Raw genomic sequence first — 27931 nt, forward strand, 5'->3', positions numbered from 1 at the left:
TATTTTTGTTTTTTCAGTTCAGCGTCTAATGTTTTTTTCGTTCCAGTTTAGTGCCTAACATTAGATTCCGTAACTCAGAATAGGTCATGCTGCGACGGACTGTTAGTTTATCCGTTAAGTGACACGTGTCACAATCTGGTAGTTTTAAAATTTTCTTTTTTAAAAATAAATATAAAAAATATTATTATATTTATAAAAAAACCCTTATTTCTTTTAAATTACAAAAAGCCCAAATCCTAACACTGAAGCTTACCCACGGCGGCTGAAGACGACTACGACGTGACCCACCGGTTAGGTTTTGAGCGGATGACGACGAGGAAGCTAAATATAGTGGTGGTGAGGCGAACGGAGGTCTGAGGCAGCCAGAATCATAACAAATCCGAGGCTTCTGGGTGGGTTTTCGACGAAACATGAAGGGTTCGATTCCGGTGAACGGAGACGGCTATCCATGAATTATTTTAGGGGCTTTGATCATGGCGGCGAGGCGCCTCGATTGGGCTGGGAGGTGACAGGAACAGACGAGCGGAGGTAACGATCTGGGTTTAGGGGTTGAAATAAAGGTTTTCAAAAATTTGAGATTATTTCAAAATTAATGTGTTTTTAATTTTAAAAAATATATAATTTTGGATTTAAATCAAGCTTCGACGGGTTTATCAGATACATTTCAAGTATCTCAAAATTAAAAACACATTAATTTTGAAATAATCTCAAAATTATATATTAAAATCTGATAATTTTTGGATTAATTTCAAGCTTGAAATCAAGCTTCGGTGGGTTGATCGGATACATTTCAAGTATCTAATTTTAATCCAAAATTATATATTTTTAAAATTAAAAACACATTAATTTTGAAATAATCTCAAAATTTTGAAAACCTTTATTTCAACCCCTAAACCCACACCGACCGTCGTCGTCGCTCATCCATTCATGTCACCACCCAGTCAAAGCCCCCAAAACAATTCATGGATAATCATTATCGTTCGGAGAAATCGAACCCTAGAAATTTTGTCAAAAATCCACCCCGATACCTTGGATTTTGGACGATTCCGACTACCTCGGACATCCGTTGCCTCACCGCCACTATATTTAGCTTCCTCGTCGTCATATGCTCAAAATCCAACAGGTGAGTCACGTCGAAATTGCCGTCTGCCACCGTGGATAAGCTTCGGTGTTAGGATTTGGGCTTTTTTGTAATTTAAAAAAATAAGGTTTTTTATAAATATAATAATATTTTTAATATTTATTTTTAAAAAAAAAATTTTAAAATTATTATATTGTGACACATGTCACTTAACGGAGAAAACTAATGGTCTATCACTGCGTGATCCATTCTGAGTTATGGAATGTAACGTTAGGCATCAAACTAGAACGAAAAAAATCTTAGGCACTAAACTAAAAAAACGGGCATACATTGGTCACCTTTTGTATATTAAAGCCTTCTACTTACGACATAAATACAAAAATAAACATGAGCATATCTAAAAAGAAACAAAAACCGTCAAGTTTCTCGTTTTACGTTTCCCATCCGAGCCTTCGGTTTTCGCCGTTGGCTGTGGTCAGAGAAAACAAACGGGATTCTACCGTCTTAACATTAACGCCTCTTCTCATCTACGGTACGTGGCAAAAAAGTTTGTTTGTCCTCCGGTTATTGCCAAAGCGAATATTGAACGACAAGTTAAAGAAGAAAGAAAGAAAAACAACTCATCCTTTTACCAGTAGCCTTACCTACCTACCTTTTACATTGCTATTAATCGTATTGATTTCCTCAGACTTGGTTCTCTGTGAATAAACGTTATTATCTAGGTCTGATTCAATGAATGAAGACCTTGCGTATCCCATTGTGTTCTTACATGGCGGCCTTGATTTGAGAATCATTGAAGCTCAATATTTACCGAACATGGATCTGATGTCGGAGCATCTCCGATAATGTTTCATGGCATTTAAATTCTCATTTACTGGAGGAAAGAAGAAGAAGCACCGTCATCATAAGATCATCACCAGCGACCCTTATGTGATGGTTTGCCTTGTTGGTGCCATGGTGGCGCGGACGCTCGTGATTTCGAATTCCCAGGACCCTATTTGAAATAAACGCTTCAAAATACCCCTTGCCCACCCCACATGTTCCATCGAGTTTAACGTTAAGGCTAATGACTTGTTCGAATCTTAGTAGATCGGGATCGCGACGGTGCCTGCAGTTAAAGTTCTCTCCGGCGAAATGATTAACGGTTGGTTCCCTATAATCAATTCTAACGGAAGATGACCAAAACCTGACTACATGATTCACCTTGAAATGAGATTCATCAAATGCGAGGAATTTTCATCGTATAGATATGGTTGTAATAGGTTTTCATTATACATTTGGTTATGAGTTGGTTAGGATGAGTTTGTTAAGCTTTCTATTATGAAAGATTTATGTTATACATTCTGTTGCAGTTAGGTTGTGTATTCATGAAGCTATAAGTAAGGCATAATTGTAAAGACTTGAGATATACTTTTCACTAACAAGGTTTAGAGATTCTTTTCTCTCTTATCTTCTCTGTTCTTTACTCATTAAGCTGAGTTTAAGAATCTTATCATGGTATCATTCGCCAATCTTGGTGGTTGTTTCTTCCGTTGTTAATCTTTTTCTAGTTTGTGTTTTGTGTCTTATTCATCATGGTTGATCTAGCTGAAGATTCGATTCGAGGTTCTAAAACTGTGTCTCTAAATAACTCTCCTACGAGCTTGATGACAGTTCAATTAGGGATTAATACGTTTTAGCATATTCTTAAGCATGATATTGTCAAGCTTACCGAGAGTACATATCTTCTTTGGAAGCATAAGTTGCTTTGATAGTTGATGGTTATGGGTTGATAAGTTTTCTTTTCAATGATGCAGTTCTACCAGATGAATTTGTCACAAGTGTGTCAGGTCAGCTTGAGGTTAATCCATCGTTCTTGATTCATAGACATCAAGATAAGTTGTTAGCTTCTTGGTTACTCACCACAATCAGTACTGAGGTTCTTCCTCATCTTACTGGTCTTACAACGGCTTCTTCCATTTGGTCTGCTATTTCTCAGTTGTTTAGTGCTCGATCTGCTGCCAAGATTTCATCTCTCAGGCATAGTTTACATTCTCAAAGAAAGTCTGGTTTGACTATTAGTGAATATCTTGCAAAGATTAAATCTAGTTGTGATTTACTTAATGCATTAGGTAGTGTTGTTACTGAGCAAGAGCATGTGAGTGTTATTCTTGCTGGTATCTCAATGAGTTTGAGTCAATCATTGTCATTGCATCTTGTAAGAATTTGTCTTTGGAAGTTTTAACTGATATGTTGTTGGACGCTCGACAGAAAGTTTTCTGAATGAAGGTGTTACGACTAACTTGGCTTGCTTATCCAATGAGGTAAATAATGTTGAATTGGATGCTAAAGAGAATAATGCATCACAACTGTGTTTGGTTCAGACTCGAGACCAACAAGGTGGTGGTTATCGTGGTCGAGGTCTAGGACAGAGTTCAAACATGCCTCAATGTCAATTGTGTGGTAGGTTTGACATGTGGTACAAAAGTGTTATCATCGCTTTGATCGTGACTTTACTGGTGTGAATGGAGGTGAGGATCTATCTGGTGATTTGCAGAAATAGTTTGATTGACTGAATCCAGTTAAACATCGATCTGGAGGACAAATGTTTTCTTATACGATTCAGTCTTTCTCGTCTGTTCCCCACCCGTTTGTTTTTTATTCACATCCATTAGTTTTTAACTCGACTGGTCCTGGTTTACCAGGAATGACTGGTATTCCTCATGTTTCGGGATATTATCAATTTCTTGTATCTGTTAGTGGTGTTTACTCCAGGGATTTATTGAATAACTCCATTCTCGGTTCTTTGGGCAGCCATCATTTGCTTCCTCAACACCTGCAGTGTTCAACTCAAATGTTTCTTCTAATTCAACTCGCTCATTAATGCATCTAGATATTGTTTGGTATCTAATACGGGTGCTACGCATCATGTCTCGAATGACCTATATGTGTTTGACTCAGGTACAATTTACACTGGTGCCAATTTTTTACTCATATGGTGAAGGGGTTAAAATCGATCATGTTGGTCGAGGATTCTTATTACATGTCAAAAACCCTTAATTTTACAAAACATGTTACACGTTCCTAATATTAAGAAGAAGTTATTATCTATCTCATAGTTCACACATGATAATGATATTTATCTTTAGTTTCATGCTTATGAGTTTTTTGTGAAGGATGCTCAGATCAGAATACTTCTTCTTCGAGGGAAGTTCACATATGAGGGGCTAACTACTTCTATATGATGGCCAGGAGTCATGTGACAAGTAGGAGGCAGGGTTTCAAGTTCATAATGTTTTCGGTTCACAAAATGCTTTGGAGCTGTGGCATAAGAGGCCATGTCATCATTTATTGGATATTGTACTTTCATTTATGAAGTCTTTTAGTATTCCTTCTAATAAAACTAAGTTTACTCATGTTTTTACTGCATGCATGCAAGGCAAAGCACACAAATTGCCTTTTTTAAGTCTTTGACTGAATATAGTGAACCTTTTTAATTTGTTGTTTCTGATGTCTGGGGACCTGCACCGGTTGTTTCTTCAGATGGTTTTGCTTAATATGTTTTGGTTATTGATGTGTTTAGTAGATACACATGGGTTTATTTACTTAAACATAAATATGAAGTAATGCAATATTTTCTTGAATTTGTTAAGATGGTTGAAGTCTAATTTGGGTTTAAAGTCAAGATGTTACAATCTGATAGAGGTGAAGAGTATCAGGCTCTAAGGTTGTGGTTCAGGTTGAATGAGGTTTTACATCGTATATTCTATCTTGGAACATCTGAGCAAAATGGTAAAGCTGAAAGGAAACGTAGACATGTTGTTGAAATGGGTATTGCTATGTCATCTCAGGCTTCGTTACCATTAAAATTTTGGAGTTATGTGTTTGTGTCTACAGTGTATCTGATAAACATGCTTCCTATGAGTGTACTGAGTGGTTGATCTCTGTTTGAAGTTCTTTATTGAGAGTCTCCAGGTTACTCTCTTGTTCGAGTTTTTTGATGTGTTTGCTTTCATTGTCTGCATTTCTTTAATCAACATAAATTGCAAGTTCGTTCTCAGAGATGTGTGTTTCTTGGTTATAGTTCTTCTCATAAAGGTTACAGATGTTTGGATGATTCAGGTAAGGTCATTATTTCTCGGCATGTAGTTTTTGATGAGGAGAAGTTTCCTTATGAAGAAACAAGTTGTGTTGGTTGTTATCATATTCGAAGAAGGTCTGATGTAACCACTGGGGCGTTGCTAATTGTTGTTCCTAGTGTAACTAATGGTTCTTCTCATGGTGCTTGTAATAGTAAGGGAGTAGTTGTTTTATCGAGTAATGAGGAAGTACTTTCTTGTACTGATGTTAGTTCACCTAGTACATGTTTTCCTACAGCTTCTATGATTCCAGAACGTGTGTAACTACTTAGTACAATTTTTTCTGTAGCTTATGTGATTTCAGAATATGTGGAACAATCAACTACTGTGCATGAACTTGTTCCTTTAGCTGTAGAGCCTGTTCCTTCAGTTAAAAGGCCAATATTTGTTTGAGAGGACATGTACCTACTCTATGTAGGTTTCAGTCTACTTCTCAGAATGTTCATCCCATGGTTACGAGAGGGAAAAATGGGATTCAGAAACCTAAGGCCTTTTAGGTGGCTTGTCTAGAGTAGAAACCTTATTCCATTAAGGAAGCCATGCGTAGTCCTCACTGGGCTAAGGCGGTGCAAGAAAAATATGAAGCTTTGATGAAGAATGATACTTGGTCGTTATTCTCTCTTTCCAAGGGACGACAAGCTGTTCACTGTAAGTGGATTTTTAAGGTGAAAAAAAATTCAGACGGGACTGTGTCTCGTCTCGTTACAAGGCTCGAATTGTAGCAAAGTGGTTTCTTCAACAACCTGGAGTTGATTTTCATAAAGTGTTTAGTCCAGTGGTTATGCCAACCACTATTCGGGTAATTATTTCTCTTACGTTGTCTAAGGAATGATAGCTTCACCAAGTTGATATTAATAATGTGTTTCTGAATAGAGTGTTGACTGAAGAAGTTTATATGAAGCAACCACCTGGATATGAACAAGGAAATGAAGGGTTGGTGTGCAAGCTCAATAAAACTATCTATGGCTTGAAGCAAGCTTCTTGAGCTTGGTTTGATAGTCTTCGAGCTTATTTGATTTCGGTTGATTTTGTTTTGGCATGTTCGGATTCATCACTGTTTGTTCGAAAGGATGAATCTAACATAGTATATATGTTAGTTATGTTGATGACATAATTCTAACAGGGAGTAATGCAGATGAAGTTTAAAGGGTAATCAATGAACTGAATAAACAAATCTCCTTGAAAGATCTTGGTTCTCTTAGTTTTTTTGGGTATTGAAGTGTGTTATGAATCTAATGGGTTAGTTTTGAGTCAACAAAAATATATTCGTGACTTGTTATAGAGATATGGCTTTGATGATGCGAAAGAACTTCCAACTCCTATGGTTTCTACGTGCAAGCTATCAACCCATGGTGGTGAATCCATAACCAATATTGCTGAGTATCGTAGTATAGTGGGTGCTCTTCAATATATGGTAGTGACTCGTCCTGATATTTCTTACTCAGTAAATAGAGTTTGTCAATTCATGAAGGCACCTCGTGATACACACTTTCAGGCGGTCAAAAGAATCTTGTGTTATCTTCAGGCACAACTGACTATGGGTTACACTTTACTTCATCATCAAGACTATTATTAACTGGGTTTGTTGATTCTACGTGGGCATATGATGTCGATGATAGGCAATCAACCTCGGGGTTTTTTCTTTATTTTAGAGGGAATATTATTTCATGGAGCTCTCGTAAGTAGTAAGTTATTGCACGTTCTACTGCAGAGGTTGAGTATAGGAGTGTTGCCTCGACTGCTGCTGATCTGGTGTGGGTTATGTCTTTACTTAAGGAGCTTCATGTGGATGTACATGGTCGAGCAATCTTGTGGTGTGATAATAGTAGTGTTATAACTGTTTGTGCTAATCCTGTGCTTCATTCAAAGTTCAAGCATGTTGAGCAAAGTTGTTGATGTGCTGACAAAGCCACTCTCAGCACTTATATTTGTTAAACATCGTCAAAAACTTATAGTCACACAGTTGTTGTTTAGAAGTTTGGAAAGCATGGGGAATGTTGAGAGTATGTGAGAATGTACAGAAGATGGGTGAACGTAATAGGTTTCCATTATACATTTGGTTATGAGTTGGTTAGGATGAGTTTGTTAAGATTTCTGTTATGAAAAGTTTCTGTTATACATTCTGTTGTAGTTAGGTTGTGTATTCATGAAGCTATAAGTAAGGTATAGTTGTAAAGACTTGAGATATACTTTTCATTAACAAGGTTTAGAGAGCCTCTTCTCTCTTATCTTTTCTATTCTTTACTCATTAAGCTGAGTTTAAGAATCTTATCAATGGTATGGCGACAAACCTGAAGGAATTTTCAATCAGGAACTGTTATTTCCCCTTCCGGCACGAGGGTTTCGTTACTTTGTACCAAGATGCACACACCCATAAATCGTCGTTACCGAAGTTTGAATTGGAGAACGGAACCGAGTTTAAACATGAGTCATGTTGGGAAGATATATGTCATGCAATTTTAGAAGCGCATCACTTGGTTTACATCGTCGGATGGTCGATTTATGCTCAGGTGAACCTTGTAAGAAAGCAGACATGGCCGTTGCCAAACGGTGGGAATTTAACTTTTGGGGATTTGCTTAAGTACAAATCGAAAGAAGGTGTTATAGTTTTGCTCTTGGTCTGGGATGACAAAACTTCCCATAACAAGTTCTTCATTAACACGATCTGAATTTTCTTCTTCTGTTTTCTGAGATATCCTTAGCAAATTATGAATCTTTTCTTGTCTTGGTCTTTTCTAGTGCGAATTTTGTACAGATATTTATAAAAAGCTTCTGTTTTAAGGTCTTGTACTCAAGTTCAATGCATGTTTTTTCAAGAAAACTTGTCATTGATGTTTTTGGATTTTGTTCAAAGATGCTAAGCCTTTTGTTTTGTTTGTCATTGTCGGGCTGCTTTTAGAATCAATGTTGCATCATTGAGAAAGTGACCTTTTAGTTTTATTTCAATTGAGATTCTTCTTTCTGGGGACCAATCTATTACAATGGATTTTATTTCTTCTCTGGTTTAACATTCATATGTCATGCTAGATATTCAATTTTTTTAACATTGGAAGTGTTTTAAATTCAGGCAGGGTGATGCAAACACACTGTCATAACCATTTTTTAGAAAAAAATTAAATATTATTTTAAAAACAGTTATGACTTTTATTTGAAAATTTGAGTGATTTTGGTTTAATTATAATTAAATTGAAAGGACTCGACATCGATCTTTGGGTTAGGTAGGTTGAATACCTAAAAATGTCTTTTAAAAACAATTTAAAGAAAATTCATTTTTAAGACAAAAAGTTGGTATGCGTTTACAAAGATTCTATTAAAACGAGTTCGGGAGTCGGTTACACGTGGGGAAGGATAAGCACCCCCACAGCGCCCAAAATTAGTATTATGTCGCTTACACATCGTCGTAAATGGTGAAAATCATGAATCAAATATATAGTTAAAATATAATTCAATTATTGAAATATAATTAATTTGCTTCGAATTAACTATTTAAAGAAAAATCCTTTAATTCGATAAAAAATCTTAAAATTTGCAATCCTCCGTCGGGAGAGCTATTTCAACTATTTTTCATTGTTAAAGAATATTCCGTCCTTATTGATTTTAAAAATTTACGAATCAAATATAAATTAAAAATCGTCATTTGCATAAAATAAACAAATTGTTGTTTTGAAATATGCATTGCACCATTTGAATAGAAACATATTATAGTAAAATAAACTAAATTTTATTTCAAGTTCTCATGTCGTTAAAATGTCGTATCGGATTGCACCACTTCGACCAAGTGATGCTTTCCACGCTCATTTTACGCATATATGTTCTTGAAATATTCGAATAATATTTAAATAAAGAAATACAAATAAAATATGCTAAATAAAATATTCACAACAAAAAGAATTAAGCATATTTATTTACATATAATACAAATGAATACATAACATAAAATATGTATATATGGAGTGAAATAAATACAAATGAATATTACAACCCAAAATATAATGGTCAAAAAGTAAATATTTAATTACAAGGACCAGAATGGGAAAAATAGAAACTTAAATGACCAAAATAGTAAAAATAAAATTTTAAAGGATTAAACTGGTATTAACAGAAACTGAAAGGACCTAATAAAGCCCCAATAATCAATTTCAAATAAATATAGGGACTAGAAACAAAAATAACCATAAAAATAATGTTTACAGACTAAAATAAAATAAACAAGAAACATGGAGGATTAAACAATAATTAAACCTAAATACAACAATGACTAAAATAAAATATATACAAATGTCATGGCCAAATTCAAACATTAGCAAAAATAAACAATACACTAAAACAATGACTAAAATGAAATAATTACAAATATTGCAACTAAAGTCAAATATTAACAAAAATAACAAAATAAGTAAAACATGACTAAAATACAAGTATCGAAAAATAAATGCTCAAAACGTAATAACTTCATTTAATGGCTGATATATGAAGTTACAAAGCATGAGGGACCTAAAGTGTAGTTAACCCACACGCTGAAAATATGCAGAAGGTCCCCTAGGACGACGTCGTTCTAGTCGAGGAATAAAAGCCCAAAAACGATTTTTCCTTCTCATTCCATCCTCATTTCCCTCACTTCGCAAAACAAATAAGAGATAGAGATTCAGAAATCTTTCAACCTCCCCTCTTCGGGGAGAGAGAGCCACGACGGAGCTCGCGGTGGCAAATGGCGGCGCACGGCGGCTCCAGAGGCCGGAGGAAGCCAAAAGGACCTCAAAAGAACCCTCTTAACCTCCCTAACCCGAGACTAGACTTCCCTTAGTCTAAAACCAACCCAAACACCCTAGATCTAGGATATACCTCTCGAAAAAACAACTCTGGCGACCTTCTGGCTTTCTCCTTCAAACCGAGGTAAGAAATTCTCTTTATTCTTCTTCTTTGATTCATTGTTTCTCTGATTTTTCTGGTTTCAATGTGTTTGTTTGTTTGTTTTCTTTTTTTATTTGGTTTAACTTTTCATCGAATGTTCCTCGATTTTCTTCTAAGATCTCTCTTTATTCTCACCGAATGGCTTCCTCTCGATGTCTCTCTGTTTTTTTAATCTTTTTCCCTTTAGATTTGATTGCATGTCTTTTTGATGGATAGTTGTATAATGATATCTCTGCATAGAGTTTTGATTTCTCTGATTATAGCTAGGTGAAATCCTGGATTTTTGGGATTTTCTGACTGTTGATAAGATTTGGTGCAGAAATCAGTCACTGTGGATGACAAATTGAGCGGTGGGATATTCGGCGACGGCTTGAAAATGCTTGACGGCGGCTCACGCGGCGGGATGACTGAGCGGTGGAGTCCATGCGCTAGAAGGAAGCTGAACAATTGCAGTGGTGGCTGTTGATGAGTTTTAGGGTTTAAAACCCTAATTTAAAAGGGTTCTCTTATTGGGCTTGGGTCGAATCCATCCGGGTTTTGGTCAGTAACTGGGTCGGATCTTGGGTCGGTTTTTAACCTGTTGGATCTGGGTAGGTTCGGGTCTGGGCTTCAGCTGGATCTTGTAACTAGGTCTTGGGGACTTGTAATCTGGGCTGCAAATTAAGCCTGCAAAATGTAATTAAATTTGATTAATAATAATAATAATAAATTAATAAAATAATATTTTTGGTAGACCCAGACAAAAATAGGTGTCTACACACACGATGAAGAAACTCAGAAGTTTTTCAAGCACTCATCGGTTTCATTCGTGTTGTTTTTACGCCAGCGATAAGCTTAGCATTATCAAGCAACATGCATGAACTATACTATCCAGTTATAAGACATTTTCCATTGTGACTGCTGAATCCTGAATAGTGAAACACAACTCCAACAGTAATGCTGAAGGATTTAAGTGTGACATGTAATCCAGGTTGTAGGAACCCTCTTTACACACCATCAGAAATGTATGATTGTGGACTCACAAGCATCCGGAAACAACCGGAAGTTCACTGTTTTTTAGGAGGCCTTGACCTTTGTGATGGTCGCTATGATGCACCTGAACATCGGCTATTTCGGGATCTTGATATTGTATTTCAGAATGATTAGCACAACCCTACATTTTCAGTGAGTATACTATTTCTCCGAGTCTGTCAAGTATTTGATTTAATATGGTACAATGAAATTGGGTATATGCTGTTAGCCATATAATCTTCAATTAGTGTAAAGAAGTTTTAGGTCAATTGCTCTTACCAATTCAAACATTTCAATTGTTAGACGGGAACCAAGGCCCCGAGGCAACCATGGCGTGATTTACATTGCAAGGTTGAAGGTCCAGCTACTTATGATATTCTTACCAACTTTGAGTAGCGATGGAGGAAAGCGACAAAATGGTCCGAGTTCAGGCTTAGATTCAAGAGGGTTTCTAGGTGGCATGACGATTCTTTAATAAAGTTAGAATGGATTTGTTGGATATTAAGCCCTTCTGCTACAGTCCCAAATGATGATCCTTCATTATGGGTTTTCAATGTAGTAGATCCAGAGAACTGGAATATTCAGGTAAATGACCACATGCCTCTCCAACTAATGTACTTCAGTTTGATTTAATCTTTTGCTTGCTCATCGAATTGGCAGGTTTTCCGCTCTATAGATTCATGATCTGTTAAAGGGTTCCCGAAGAATGTGATTGAAGCAGAATCTCAGGTTATAGTTTTTATTTTATTTGTCTTCGCTCTCTTTAGGACTAAACGATGTTAACATTTTGACCGAGCGTACTTCGGTTTTGCTCAAGTCATACTTTATTTTACTACAGAATCTCGTTTGTGCAAAAAATCTGGTGATAGACAAGAGCATTCAGACAGCATATGTCCAGGCAATTAGATCAGCTCAACACTTCATATATATTGAGAACCAATATTTCATCGGATCATCGTATGCTTGGCCATCTTATAAAGAAGCATGTTTAAGTTTCAATTATCGTAAACATCGTGTCGTTATCGTGAAAAGGAGTTATTTTTTGTGACTGATTATTGTATGTGATGGGATGCATAATTTACTACTGGTACTCTTTTGCTTTCTGTTTCTAAGAGGTCCAACTTCTTTTTCTTTTTGTGGGGTAGTTTTAGGTGCTGACAATTTAATACCTATGGAATCGGCGTTGAAGATTGCTAGTAAGATAAGAGCAAAGGAGAGATTTGCAGTATATGTTCTTATACCAATGTGGCCCGAGGGCTCCCCTACTTTAGCCTCCTTGCAAGAAATTCTCTTTTTCCAGGTAATCTGACTATGGTTGTTTCCTTTCTTGATCGATTATAACTAGAATGAAATACTGATAGGTACCTTACACTAGTAGTAACATAGTCTAGAATCGGAGAGGAGGTGTGTAAAATCAAGCTCATCAGAACTAATCGACGATTCATCATTATTTCTAGTCCTGACTAACTAGTTCATTGTTTGACCCCGTCACTTTGTTTTTTTGTTATTTTTCAGGGACAGACGATTCAAATGATGTACGGAATCGTAGTACAAGAGTTGAAATCGATGGGTTCAGGAATTCTCATCCACAAGACTACTTAAATTTCTAATGCCTTGGTAATGTTGCGGAATATCAGATAGAGCAAAATCACAACTGATAATTTGAAAAAATAAAGATGAAGGTAAGAATACATAAATTTTACGAGGAAAACCCTAAATAATATAAGGTAAAAACCACGGGCAAAGATAGAAGAATTTCACTATGAGAAAATAAGAATTACAACTTCTCTCGATCTAATAAGGAGAAAACAATAACAATTCTCTCTTAATAAAAAGGAGAAAAAACTCTCAAGAAAACTCTCTAAATTCTCTGGTATTGGAGAAAGCTAGAATGTTTTGGGATGATTTTGAAGCTAAACGGGTTAGGGTATTTATAGTTAAAGTTTAAGGACTAATCTTGTAAATATCCTAAAGTGCAGGGACTAAATTGGGTAATTTTCCCTTGCCAATGTCAACAAAATCATGCTTAATAATTTTGACAAATCAGCCGCCCATATTGCCATTTATTTTTTGACTTTCAACAATCTCTCACTTGAAGATTTGATTGGAACAATCATATCTTCACACTATTCTTTCTACCTTGTACCTTCATGTTGCTTACGTTTCTGATAGGTCACAAGAGGATCGACACCAAGTAAATTTATCAGCATTGATCACCTTCGTCATGAAATCTACTATATTGTCTTTGGTATGGATTTTCTACATATCTACCGTCCCTTCTTCCATCTTTTCACGAATGAAGTGATATTGAACTCGTATGTGTTTTGTTCTTGAATGAAATGATGGATTCCATGCTAGATGCAAGGCGCTTTGACTGTCACAAAACAGAGAGACATACTCTTGATTATGCCCAAGCTCCTCCAATATCATCTTCAACCAAATTGCTTCTTTACTGGCTTGTGTAGCTACTACATATTCTGCTTCTGTTGTGGATGTAGCCACAACTGACTGCAATTTTGAAACCCAGCTTACAGCTCCACCAACAACTTTGAACATATATCCTATAGTAGATTTGATTTTATCTAAATCTCTGCATAGTCAAAATCGACATACCCATTGATAAGTAAGTTTGATCATCCGTAACATAATGCAATATTTGAGGTCCACTGATGTATCTCAGGATCCTCTTTATTGTATTCAATGCTCTTTGCCTGGATTCGCCATGTACCGACTAACCACTCCCACTGCTTGTGCAATGTCTGGTCTTATGCATATCATTACGAACATTAAACATCCCACTACCGATGCATACGACACTCGAGACATCTCCATCCTCTCTTCTTCACTTCTAGGACTCATACTGGAGGATAATTTGAAGTTAATAGGGAGAGAGGTAGAAATTGACTTACAATCTTGCATGTTGAATCGTGAAAAGATATTCTTTAAGTAATTCTTTTGTGAAAGTCAAATCTTCCTATTACTTTTGTCTCGGTGAATTTGCATCCCTAGAATCTTGTTTGCTGATCCCAAGTCCTTCATTTCAAATTCCTAGCCAGTTGTGCCTTCAATTCTTCAATATGATCTTTGTTGGGTCCTGCAACTAACATGTCATCCACATACAACAGCAATATAACAAAATCGTTATCACCAAACCTCTTGAAATAAGCACAAGGGTTTGCATTAAGTCTGTTGTATCCAAGGCACATAATGAAAGAATCAAATCTCTTATACCAACATCTCGGCGCCTGCTTTAGACCGTGCAAAGATTTTTTCAACCTATAAACCAAGTTCTTCTTTTCTTTTTCTTCAAAACCTTCAGGCTGGAGCATATAAATCTCTTCTTCAAGATTTCCATGAAGAAAAATTGTTTTAACATCTAGCTGCTCTAGATGTAAGTTAAATGTAGCACACATTTCCAAAACTATTCTAACTGTTTTTAGTCGAACCACAGGAGAAAAGATTTCATTGAAATCAGTACATTCTTTTTTAGCATATCCTTTGACCACCAGTCTTGCACGATACCTCTCAACTTGATCGTCACCATTTTGTTTGATTTTGAAGACCCATTTGTTACCAATTAGCTTCATTCCTTGTGGTAGTGACATAAAATCCCATGTATTATTTTTATGAAGGGCTTCAATTTCTTCTTGCATCGCCATCATCCACAGTGAAGCATCTGAGCTGTTTATTGCCTCCTGGAATGTTGATGGCTCATCGTCTTCTGTTAAAAGGCAGTATGCAATATTTCCTTCTATAACATAAAATGAGTGCCAATTGGGACGTCTTCTCACACGATCTGATTGACGAATTGTTGGAGCTTCAGAATTCTCTGATTCTTGTTCATCATGTGATGGTTCTGCTTCATAATAATCTCTTTGTTCAAAATCCTTTTCCACATGTATCTATGTAGTCTCTGACTTTTCAGTGCTATCATCGTCTTCTTTTCTTTGTAGTTTATCTTCTACAAAGATAATATCTCTGCTGATGATCACTTTGCGGGCATTGGGATCCCACAAGCAATAACCCTTTACACCATCGGCATACCCCAAGAATTTGCATTTACTGGATTTTGGGTCCAACTTTGAAATTTTTTGGGAGTTGTACATCACGTACACAATACTTCCAAATACATGGAGGTTTGAATAATTGTTGGTTTACCAGTCCACATCTCCATTGATGTCTTCAGCTCTATTGCAGTTGATGGAGCTCGATTCACCAAATAACAGGTTGTATTGACTTCTTATGCGCAAAATGATTTTTCTAGGCCTGCAGGCCTCAACATTGCTCTTGTTCTTTCTAACAAGGTTTTGTTTATCTGCTCTGCCACTCCATTTTGTTGAGGAGTGTTTGCCATTGCGAACTGTCTTTTGATGTCTTTTTTCCTGCAAAAGTCATCAAATTCTTCACTTGTGTATTCTCTTCCATTATATGTTCTGAAACATTTGATTTTATCAAGTTCCACCCGCGCTTTGAAGTTTTTGAAAGTTGAAAACACGTCTGACTTCTTCTTAATAAGTACACCCAACATCTCCTAGAGTAGTCATCAATAAATAAGACAAAGTATTTTGCTTCGCCTAGGGATGTAACTGGTGCTTGCCATACGTCAGAATGAACCAATTCTAGAACACTTTTGCCTCTAGAATTTGACGTGTTAAATTTCAACCGATGTTGCTTACTTGTTATACAATGCTTACACAAAGTAAGTGATACCTTTGTTAAGCCTGGAAGTAGCTTTTGCTCTACAAGGACTTTCATTCCTTGTTCTGACATGTGTCCAAGTTTCTGATGTCATAGCATTGTAGAATCTGAACTACATGAGGCAACAGAGGCTTCTGCTTCTAGCAAGGTCTCTCCCTTCAGCATGTACAAGTTTGTTGCTATCGTTTCATCTTTCATCACCACAAGCGCTCTATGGAACACCTTCATGATTCCTTTTCGTTTTCAATTTTTCTTGCATTATTATCTAACAATCCATAGGATAATAAAATTTTCTTCAGGCCTTTCACGTGCCGCAAATCTCAAACAACTTTAATTGTTCCATCATACATCTTCAATTTGATGGTTCCAATGCCAACGATCTCTAAGGCATGATCATTGTAACTATACACAGATCCTCTTGAGACATATTCATAATGATTGAACCATTCTCTTCTTGAGGTCATGTGATATGTTGCTCCTGAATCAATGAGCCATATATCTGTAAATCTTTTTCTGCCTTCTACGGTGGTTGACACTTCACAACATAGAGCATCTCTATCATCTGAAGTGTTTGCGGTATTGTCTTGTGGATTAGAGTTTTTACCTAGACTCCAACCATCCTTTTTCAATTGACCCTTCTTTCCACAGTTATAACACTTTAAATTCTTTTTGCTTCTCGACTTCGATTTACCATGTTTGTGACTACTGCTTTGGCCACGTTCTGTTGATATCCCTCTCATCATTATCAATGCTTCTGCTTGTTGCATATTTACTTGTCTGTCTTTCTTGCTCTTGTGCCAATTTTCTTCTTGTAGAACAGTAGCTGCAACGTCATCAAATACTAGAGTGGTGGCATTACTACTTGTCAAGTTGATGATGAGTTGATCATACGAATCAGGTAGACTTTTAAGTAGAAGTTCAGCACGTTCTTGTTCTCCTATTATACATCTTAAGAATGTAAGCTGAGAAAATAAAGTGTTCAGTGTGTTTAAGTGCTCTGTCACTGAAGTAGATTCTAGCATCCGGAGAGTGTACAATTTCCTCTTAAGAAAATTTTTATTATGCAACGATGTGGCCTCGTACAGTTTGGTGAGATGATCTCATATCTCCTTAGTTGTCTTCTTCTCCTCGATGCTTGACAATACTTCATATGCTAATGCTAGATGAAAGTTTGTCATAGTATTCTTGTCTATTTCGATCCATTTGTTGTCATATGTGAAATCTACCGACCTTTCACTAATAGTTGCTAGACAACCGTCTTTCCTCAGTGTTGAGTTAATCCATTGATAGAATTGGCCAAGAGGGGGTGAATTGGCAATAAAATTTTGGTGGAAGCTTTTGCAGAAAATTGAAAATAATTGCACAGCGATTTAGAGTGGTTCAACTTTCTCAACCAAAGTCTACGTCCACTACCTTAGCTATCCACACTAAGGATTTTTCACAAATTCACTAATTTGTCTTTCTTTTGAGGACAAAGAGTAACCTTACAAACCCTCAAGAATTATACCCCAAATTCTTGAGAACACTCTCTCCCAAAGAGAACAATACAAATTTGCAAACTTACAAGGAAATCCTCACAAGGTAGATTGTTTGCACAATTCTAGAACAAAGAAAAGAACACTAAAAAATGAATACAATTGAGCACAATAAGTGTTGTTGAAAGAAAAATGAATATTGAATGAAAAATAGGCTTGAAATGCTCAAACTTGAGGTTTGATGCTTTCTCTTTGATTCTCTCTTGATTCTAGTTGCTTGATGTTTCTTGTAGTTGATCAATGGCTTCTAAGCTTGCTTAAATACACCTTGAATCACTTCTAAACGTTGGGGATGATTAGAGAAGATAATATAGCCGTTTTAGTGTGAAAACAATTAATAACACAGCTTGGAGTGTGGGGGAAATCGATACCCCCTATGGGGAATCGATTTCCTAAGTGTAAAATTCAAATATTTCGACCGTTACACAGGGGGGAATCGGTACCCCTGGGGGGGAATCGGTTCCCTCCGAGCATACTGGAATTCTCGGAGCCAAACCATTCAGGGGGGAATCGGTACCCCCTTGGGGGGGGAATCGGTTCCCTCTGAGCAATCTGGAATTTTTTGGCTTTGAAATGGTTTGAAATACTTTGTAAAATTATTTTGAAATTGTTTTAAGATTAAAACTTAATTTTACACTTGAGTAAGGATTAAAAATGATTTTTGAAAGATTTAGAGTAATGTTTTGATATTTGAATAATTATATCGAATATACTTAGAAAACCTTATTGCACAATCTTAAAATTCATTTAACTTAATTTGTTATATCGAAATATCAAAATGTTTTCAACAATCTCTCCCTTTTTGATATAACAAAACATTTTAGTAATTTTAAGATTTTGAAATCAAAAACCGACGTTTTTGAAAATTACTCCCCCTTACTTTAACACTTACTCCTCTTTTAAAACATTTAACACATTTAACACTTCTCCCCCTTTTTGTTAAATCAAAAACATTTGTAAAGAATTTAAACAAGGTTTTGAAATCATTTAGCCAATTGAGTATATAGATTAAGCTGCTAAGATCACAATCAAGAGAAACGTTAACCATTAGTTTCATAATCAATATTCATAATTAATGTGACATGGCAAAATTGGTCATATTGCTAAAATGATGTAAATGATGCAGTAATGAATAAATTTAACCACACCAAATATATAAGTTCTCATAAATCCAAACAAATTCAAAAACAATCAATCCACAAATTCAAACATTCCAAAATATTCAAAATGTTCAAGCAATAATCTTTTAGTTTAAAGTTTTAAAAACTAAGCATAGAATCAAACATCTGGATCGGGAAGAGGGAAACGAGCTCGCATAGCGGCCATTTCGTGAGTGAGTTCATTAATACGTGCGTTGGTTGCTTCGTTGTTTGCACGTATCTCATGAAGAATTTCTAATTGTTGAGCTCCCATTGTGGATAAATGGGACTCTATAGAAGTAAAGCGCGAATCCATGGTAGCATATCGGAAATCGAATGTTTCTATAAAGGATTGAAAATATGGAGGCATTTGATGCGTTTGTTGTGCTTGCTCCTCGGGCTGCTTAGGCTCATCTTCGGCTTCATCGATGTCTCGCATCAATTGTTCAAGCTCGGGATCGTCGTCAGCTTCTGGTTGTGCTCGTGAAGAACTTGCTCCCGGAGTACTTTCAGACGATCGAATCCATTCACCAGTTTCCTTATCCTTAATCCATCCCGCTCTCGTTAAGGAAAGAAGATTAATTTGTTTCTTTAGAGGAAAGGATGAATCTAGACCTACTCTAAGCCCAGCTTTAGAAAATAGGTTACTCAAAATGTAACCGTAAACTAGAGATGAACAGAGTTTCTTGTTAGGTACAAGGTTTACGGTTTCAATAATTTCAGCAAAAATGATCTGAGGTAGATTTATTTAATGCCGTTTTCAAAACAATGTAACCACCAAAGATCCAAGGCTCTAAGAGTAGAATAACGACCTCCGGATGGTCGAAACCACCAAGAAATCAATAGATGAAGAAAACGTTCATGAAGGTCTAAGACACTTGCACTATCCCTTCTTTTATAACGAGATCCTAAGATTTGTTTTTCATTTGAAATACCATCATTATCTAATCTGAATGCATTGGCTATGTAAGCCGAGTCAATATATAAGAATTGTCCTAGTAGGTAGGAACGAATTCCTATGGTTTCGGTTTCAGATCGGTTTTTAACACAAACGACATTAGAATAGAAAATACGAACAAGTTGATGGTAGACAATGGGTTCAAGATCAAAAAGTTTGTCAAATTTCCACTCTTGTAAAAGAGGAAGATATTTAAAATTAATATCTAACATAGCTTGACGAGAAGGAATACGTTCTTCTCTAATTTTGTAAGAGCCGAAATATTGATAATACCAAAAACGATGATTTCTAGGACCAGGATGATTGAAGCACGAATTTTGGATAGTCAAATTAGGATCAATGGGATTAGGATTAGGAATTGGATTTTCAGGAATAAGAGGAGGATTTGGAGGTGGATTTGGTTGACGGTGTGAGCGACTAGATGACGACCTAGCACGTTTAGGATTGGACATGGTTTAGGAAATCGGAATAGAATGGATAACCTGCAATTTAGAAAACACATGTATGCAATTCAATCAATCCCAAAACTCAATTGAGTCCTCAATATTTCAAGGTTCTCTAAATCAATCCTAATGGGCAAGGTTTTTGAAAACTTTTGAAAAAATACGATTTTGAGAAACAATATATGTATAGTTTTCATAACAACAACATAATTCAATCAAAACACAATAATTTGAAAAACATTTTTTTTATTTCGAAAATTTCAAAATTATTGAAAAATTCTTGTGTTTTTTATGAAATTAGTTGTAATACCTAGTTTCTAATCACTAAACAATCAATTCCCTATCTAAAGTTCAACCTAGAACTAATTAAAACTAGTTCTATGTTCATAAATTGATGAAATAGAAGTTTTGGAAAAATACCTTGAAGGATTTCGGATTTGAGTGAGATTAGATGAAGTTTGCACGTTTTTGATGATTCCAACAGGTTTAGAAGATGATATTTGAAGTGAATTTGATTAAAAACATTGATTTGAGGAAAGAATGGAGATTTGAGAGAGTAGAGGGAAGAAACGGCGTGAAGAGAAGAGGGTTTGAGCAAAGAAAATGAGGTTATGCCCGATAAAACCAGAACCCCAGGGGGAATCGATTCCCTCGTGGGGGTATCGATTCCCTCTGCACCAAAATGCTAAAATCCGATTTTAAACACACAAAATGCTAAATTAATTTTCTCTAATGGTATTGGCAACTCATATATTGAAAATTAATCATGTTCAAACAATCAAATTATTCTTTAAACGATATTTGAACATAAAATTAATTTTTCATCAAGAATCATAAACTTCCCCTAACTAATAGCAATGAATGCAATTAAAAATTAGCATTTTTCATTTAGTCTTAAAAGTGCTAAAATTATTTTAAACACTAAGTGAAGATAGGTTGGTTAAACCTAATTCTCTCCTAAGTGTCCAAAATCTTTCCTTGTCTAAAGGTTTTGTAATTGGTGCAAAGTATCAACAAATTCTAGAACTACATCTTCCTTAGTGACATGGTCTCTAATGAAGTAATGTCTTATTTCAATATGCTTAGTTCTAGAGTGTTGGATGGGATTTTTAGTGAGACAAATAGCACTAGTATTGTCACACTTGATAGGAATGGTACCAACTTCAATTCTATAATCAAAAAGTTGTTGTTTCATCCATAAAACTTGTGCACAACAACTACCAGCTGAAATGTATTCAGCTTCAGTGGTAGATAATGCAACACAATTTTGTTTCTTTGAAAACCAAGAAATCAGCATATTTCCAAGGAATTGACAAGTACCAGAGGTGCTTTTCCTATCTAATTTGCATCATCCATAATCCGCATCAGAAAAAGCATGCAAGCTAAAGCTAGAGTCTCTAGGATACCAAAGACCTAAAGTAGGAGTGTCCTTAAGGTATCTAAAGATTTTCTTAACAGCTAGTAAATGTGATTCCTTAGGGCATGATTGAAATCTAGCACATAAGTAAACACTAAACATAATGTCTGGTCTACTTGCAGTTAGATAAAGTAGAGATTCAATCATTGACCTATATAATTTAACATCTACACATTTACCTCCTTCATCTAAGTCAAGCTTTGTTGAAGAGCTCATTGGAGTGTCATGAGGTTTGCCATTTTCCAGTCCAAACTTCTTGAGCATAACTTTGACGTACTTAGCTTGATTGATGACGATGCCATCTTTTCTTTGCTTGATTTGGAGTCCCAAGAAAAATGAGAGCTCCCCATCATGCTCATTTCGAATTCACTTTGCATTAGCTTGGAAAATTCTTGTCAAAGAACATCATTAGTAGAACCAAATATTATATCATCAACATAAATTTGAACTACTAATAAATCTTTACCTTTATGCTTTAAAAACAATGTAGTGTCAACCTTCCCTTTTGAAAAACCTTTTTCAATTAAAAAATTTGACAATCTTTCATACCAAGCTCTTGGAGCTTGTTTTAAACCATAAAGTGCTTTTGTCAATTTAAGAACATGATCCGGAAATTTTAAATCTTCAAAACCTGGAGGTTGTTCCACATACACTTCTTCTTTTATAAAACCATTTAAAAATGCACTTTTAACATCCATTGATATAATTTAAATTTATGAAAACATGCAAATGCTAGTAACATTCTAATTGCTTCCATCCTAGCTACGGGAGCGTATGTGTCATCAGAGTCTATGCCCTCTTCTTGAGTTTACCCTTGAGCAACAAGTCTAGCCTTGTTTCTCACTATATTACCACTCTCATCAAGCTTATTCCTAAATATCCATCTAGTACCTACAGTAGATTTATTACTAGGCCTTTCAACTAATGTCCATACTTTACTTCTCTCAAATTGATTTAACTCTTCTTGCATAGCCATAATCCAATGTTCATCATTTAATGCTTCTTTAATACTCTTAGGCTCTATGCATGAGATAAATGCAACATAATTACAAATATTTCTAAGAGAAGATCGAGTTGTTACCCCTTTGGATGGATCACCTATAATTTCACCATCCTTGACATAGTTGTACTCTCTTGGATAAGATACTTCCCTTTCTTCAATGGTTGGATTCTCAAGAGGATCATGAGTTTCCTCATTTTTTGTTTCTTTCTTTGATGATGGTTCTCCAACGTCATGTCTAACGTCATTTGTATTTATAACACCTACATCATCATTCACACAATAATCCTTCCTCGAAAGGGGATTATCATCTAAAACAACATGTATAGACTCTTCTACAACTAAAGTTCTTTTATTAAATACTCGATAAGCTTTAGAATTTAAGGAATAGCCCAGAAAAATTCATTCATTTTAGCATCAAATTTGCCAAGGTTCTATTTTCCGTTGTTTAAAACAAAACATTTACATCCAAAAGGATGAAAATAACTAATGTTAGGCTTTTTATTTTTGAAAATTTCATATGGAGTTTTCTTTAAAATTGGCCTAATCATTACTCGATTTACAACATAACAAGCGGTATTTATGGCTTCCGCCCAAAAATATTTTGGCAAATTATTTTCACAAAGCATGGTTCTAGCCATTTCTTCTAAAGTTCGATTTTTCCTCTCAACTACTCCATTTTGTTAAGGGGTTCTAGGTGCTGAAAAATTATGGCTAATACCATTAGAATTACAAAACTCAATAAATCCAAGATTTTCAAATTCAGTGCCATGATCACTCATAACACTAGTTATAGAGTAACCTTTTTCATTTTGGATTAATTTTGAAAATGTGATGAAATGTTCTAATGCTTCATCTTTAGTACTTAAAAATAGAACCCAAGTATATCTAGAATAGTCATCTACCAAGACAAATGCATATTGTTTTCCACCCAAGCTAGTAGTCCTAGTTGGCCCAAAAAGATCTATATGGATCAATTGTAATACTCTACTAGTTGATACATCATTAATGGATTTAAAAGAAACTCGCTTTTGTTTTCCTTTAGCACAAGCATCACAGATTTTATCATTATCAAATTTAAGCTTAGGCAACCCTCGAACTAAATCACCTTGAATTAGCCGTTGCAAAACACTCAAACTAGCATGTCATAGTCTCCTATGCCATAACCAACTATCATGTTCATCCTTAGCCACTAGGCACAAATTAGTCATATCAATAGAATCTAAATGCACCATGTATATGTTTCCTATTCTATGACCAACAAGCATAATATGATTAGATGCAATGTCAATGACTTTACAACCATTAATATCAAACATGACATTGAATCCTTTATCACAAAATAGACTAATACTCAATAGATTATGCTTTAATTCATTCACATATAAAACATTTTTAATTTGTATGGAAGAGGTATTACCGATAGTACCAATACCTTCAATGTGACATTTTGAATCATACCAAAAGTCACTTCTCATCCATTTTTGGCGTTAAGCTTAATGAACCGGCTTTTGTCTCCGGTCATGTGTCTTGAGCATCCACTATCAAGGTACCATGAGTTTGAATTTGTTTCCCGTGCCTTGTAGTAATGCTCCTTTTCCTACAAACATAGATTAATTTCTAATTTTTGGTACACAAATTCTTTTGGATCAATATTCATTAGTTTCCAAAATCCTAGTCCCCTTAGGTATCCATTTGTGTAGGATATCCTTATCTTTAGTAGTAATGAGCTCCTTAGGAACCCATATACTTCTAACGATTTTTCCATTAGAGGTTCTTTGGGGACCTCTATGATTGTAGTTTTTAAAACTTTTTCTAACAAAGTTGGATTTTGAATTTTCTCCACTTTCAAAACGTTTTGTTCCAACTTTATCAAAACAAGCTTTAAGATCATCAATTTTCTTTTGATGATCATCATTGACCTTTGAAAGTAAATTTTGCAAATCTAATTTTTTTTTCAAACTCTTCTAGTTTGATTTGCAAATCTTTGATTTTACTTTCAAGATCGTTGTTGGTTTTGGATATGAGTTTATTTTCATTTTTTAATTTTGAAACATCATTTTTATATTTTAAAAACAATTTCTCATAATCCAAAGCCAACCCATTATATTCCTCTAATAGCTCATCATAGGATAAATCATCAAAATCAGATGAGTTAGAGGTTACCTTAGAATCTTCCCCAAATGCCATCAAACACAAGTTTCCTACTTCTTGTTCCTCTTCATCGGAACCTTCTTCATCGCTCCATATAGCCACATGAGCCTTGTGCTTATTCTTTGATTGACCCTTCCTCTTTAATTGTGGGCAATCATATTTGACATGCCCTAGCTTTTTGCATTCATAGAAAATGATCGGGTCCTTTTCTTTTGGTTCATTTTTTAGGCCTTCATTTCGTTTGAATTTTCTTCCTCGGTAAGGTCTCATCATTTTTCTAAACCGTTTGGCAAACAATGCCATTTCCTCGTCGTCGTCATCTTCATCCGAATCACTCTCATTTTTTGTGGATTTGAGAGCAACTCCAATGTTTTTCTTCTTCTTCTTCTCCTTTGGTGTCTCTTCAATCTTATCAAGGTCCACCTCATCTTCAAGCATCATTTCATGAGTGAGGAGTGAACCGATTAGCTCTTCAAGAGTTAAGGATGTTAGATCCTTAGACTCGATGATTGCCGTCTTCTTTAATTGCCATGATTTTGGGAGGGAGTAGACTAACTTCCTCACAAGCTTTTCATTTGAAATGATCTCTCCATATGATTTGAGACCATTGACAATCGTTGAAAATCTATCCGTCATAGCTTTGACATCTTCATTTGGTTTCATCCTGAAATTTTCATAGCTATGCGTTAAAATACTAATTTTAGATTTCTTTACCTCATCGGTACCTTCATGAGTGACTTGAAGTTTGTCCCATATTTCTTTAGCGGTTGTACAAGTTGAAACTCTTCCGTATTCATCTGGTCCAAGAGCACAAAATATGATATGGATGGCTTTGGAGTTGAGCTGGAACATTTTTGTCTCTCCTTCACTCCATAATCTTGGATGAGTGAGAGGCTTGAAGTATCATTCTTCTACGACATTCCATGCTCCCATGTCACTTGCTTGAATGAAATATATCATTCTATTCTTCCAATAGGCATATTTAGCCCCATTGAAGAAAGGAGGCTTGTTGACGGGCATCAAATCGAGACCGGAGTCGAAGTTTGAAGCGGAGGCCATTGATGACTTTGATTATCGATATAACTCTTCCCGAATCGACTCAAGAGGCGATTAAACATTCAAATGAGTTAGGCTCTGATACCAATTGTTGAGTTAATCGATTAATGGAATCAGCCAAGAGGGGGTGAATTGGCAATAAAGTTTTGGTGGAAGCTTTTGCAGAAAATTGAAAATAATTGCACAACGATTTAGAGTGGTTCGGATTTCTCAACCAAAGTCTACGTCCACTACCTTAGTTATCCACACTAAGGATTTTTCACAAATTCACTAATTTTTCTTTCTTTTGAGGACAAAGAGTAACCTTACAAACCCTCAAGAATTATACCCCAAATTTTTTAGAACACTCTCTCCCAAAGAGAACAATACAAATTTGCAAACTTACAAGTAAATCCTCACAAGGTAGATTGTTTGCACAATTCTAGAACAAAGAAAAGAACACTAAAAAATGAATACAATTGAGCACAATAAGTGTTCTTGAAAGTAAAATGAATATTGAATGAAAAATAGGCTTGAAATGCTCAAACTTGAGGTTTGATGCTTTCTCTTTGATTCTCTCTTGATTCTAGTTGCTTGATGTTTCTTGTTGTTGATCAATGGCTTCTAAGCTTTCTTAAATACACCTTGAATCACTTCTAAACGTTGGGGATGATTAGAGGAGATAATATAGCCGTTTTAGTGTGAAAACAATTAATAAAACAACTTGGAGCGTGGGGGGAATCGGTACCCCCTATGGGGAATCGGTTTCCTAAGTGTAAAATTCAAATATTTCGACCGTTACACAGGGGGAATCGGTACCCCCTGGGGGGGAATCGGTTCCCTCCGAGCATACTGGAATTCTCGGAGCCAAACCATTCAGGGGGGAATCGGTACCCCCTTGGGGGAATCGGTTCCCTCTGAGCAATCTGGATTTTTTTGGCTTTGAAATTGTTCGAAATACTTTGTAAAATTATTTTTGAAATTGTTTTAAGATTAAAACTTAATTTTACACTTGAGTAAGGATTAAAAATGATTTTTGAAAGATTTAGAGTAATGTTTTGATATTCGAATAATTATATCGAATATACTTAGAAAACCTTATTGCACAATCTTAAAATTCATTTAACTTAATTTGTTATATCGAAATATCAAAATGTTTTCAACACTCAGGATGGCTTTCATCTTCAATTTTCACAATGAGAAATTTCTCCCATTAAATTTTTCAATATCAAATTTCGTTGTCATAGCTTCTATTACGGATAGCTTCTACTATTTCACTATCGTGAATAGATTTTTGGATAATTTTCCCTTACCAATTTCAACAAAATCATGCTTAATAATTTTGATCAAATCAGCCGCCCATGTTGCCAGCTGTCCATGTTGCCATTTATTTTTTGACTTTCAACAGGTAATAGGGAAGATATTCCCGGAGATTCTACGCCAAGTTCACCCCAGTCTAACCATGGTGAAACGGTAACCAAACAGTAGCTCTACCATGTTAATTTTGTTTATATCCTTAGTTGTTTGACTGTTACAACTTGATGTTGCCTTTGCTTGGTCCCAAGCTAAAATGAAAACAAGTTCACCTTTGTTTTCAGCTTTACGGGATCGGTCGAATCGACTTTTAGAACTTCATAAGAATCAAGGCTTTATAAGGAACTAAGAATACAAAGATAAATCATTGTTTTCAGATTTCAGCTTCACAGAAGTTCCAACGGTTTATGATTTATGTACATTCTAAGGGAATGATAGTAGATGACGAGATATTAATCAACGATCTTTGGCCGGGTCAAGGGACACTGAGATAGCAATGGGTGCATATCAACCTTATTACACATGGAGTGAGAGGAAGAGACATCCACATGGTCAGGTTTGTACTTTCGCCCTTGCGGTCTCTGTTTTATATTCGAAGTGATGTTGATTAGATTAACAAAATGTCCCTCCAGGTTTATGGATATAGAATGTCACTCTGGGCCGAGCACATGGAAAAGATCGATGGCTGCTTTAATGAACCCGAAAGTTTAAACTGTGTGAAGACTGTCAACAAAATCGCAGAGGAGAACTGGTTAAGGTATACAAGTGAGGCTTTTAAGCCGATCCAGGGACACCTACTCAAATACCCCATTGCGGTAGATAGCAACGGAAAAGTAAGCCACTCGACCGGACAAGAGACCTTCCAGGATCTTGGTGGGAAGATATCGGGAACTCGAACAACGCTTCCTTGTGCTCTTACTACCTAAGTTTCACCATTTAACAATATTCATCTCATTGTGTGGGTTCAGTTCAGTTCAATACCGAAGGACGGGGAACAAATTCTACAAGGGAATATGGTGGAAGCGAGTCTGGTTCATCCTATATAGACTGTATATGACGGAAGCATCCCTGTGTTAACACAGGGTGGCTTGAATTTCATGCCCCTGGTCTATTTTAA

The 27931-nt window shown here is 35.7% G+C and overlaps 1 pseudogene; it reads left to right on the forward strand.

Moving 5' to 3' along the window:
• Positions 1-1813: 1813 nt before the first annotated feature.
• On the forward strand, positions 1814-27740 carry LOC120153811 (annotated as a pseudogene).
• The last annotated feature ends 191 nt before the right edge of the window (positions 27741-27931 follow it).

Source organism: Hibiscus syriacus, unplaced genomic scaffold (assembly GCF_006381635.1).
Source record: "Hibiscus syriacus cultivar Baekdansim isolate YM2019G1 unplaced genomic scaffold, ASM638163v2 tig00002840_pilon, whole genome shotgun sequence".
Classification (NCBI taxonomy): domain Eukaryota; kingdom Viridiplantae; phylum Streptophyta; class Magnoliopsida; order Malvales; family Malvaceae; genus Hibiscus; species Hibiscus syriacus.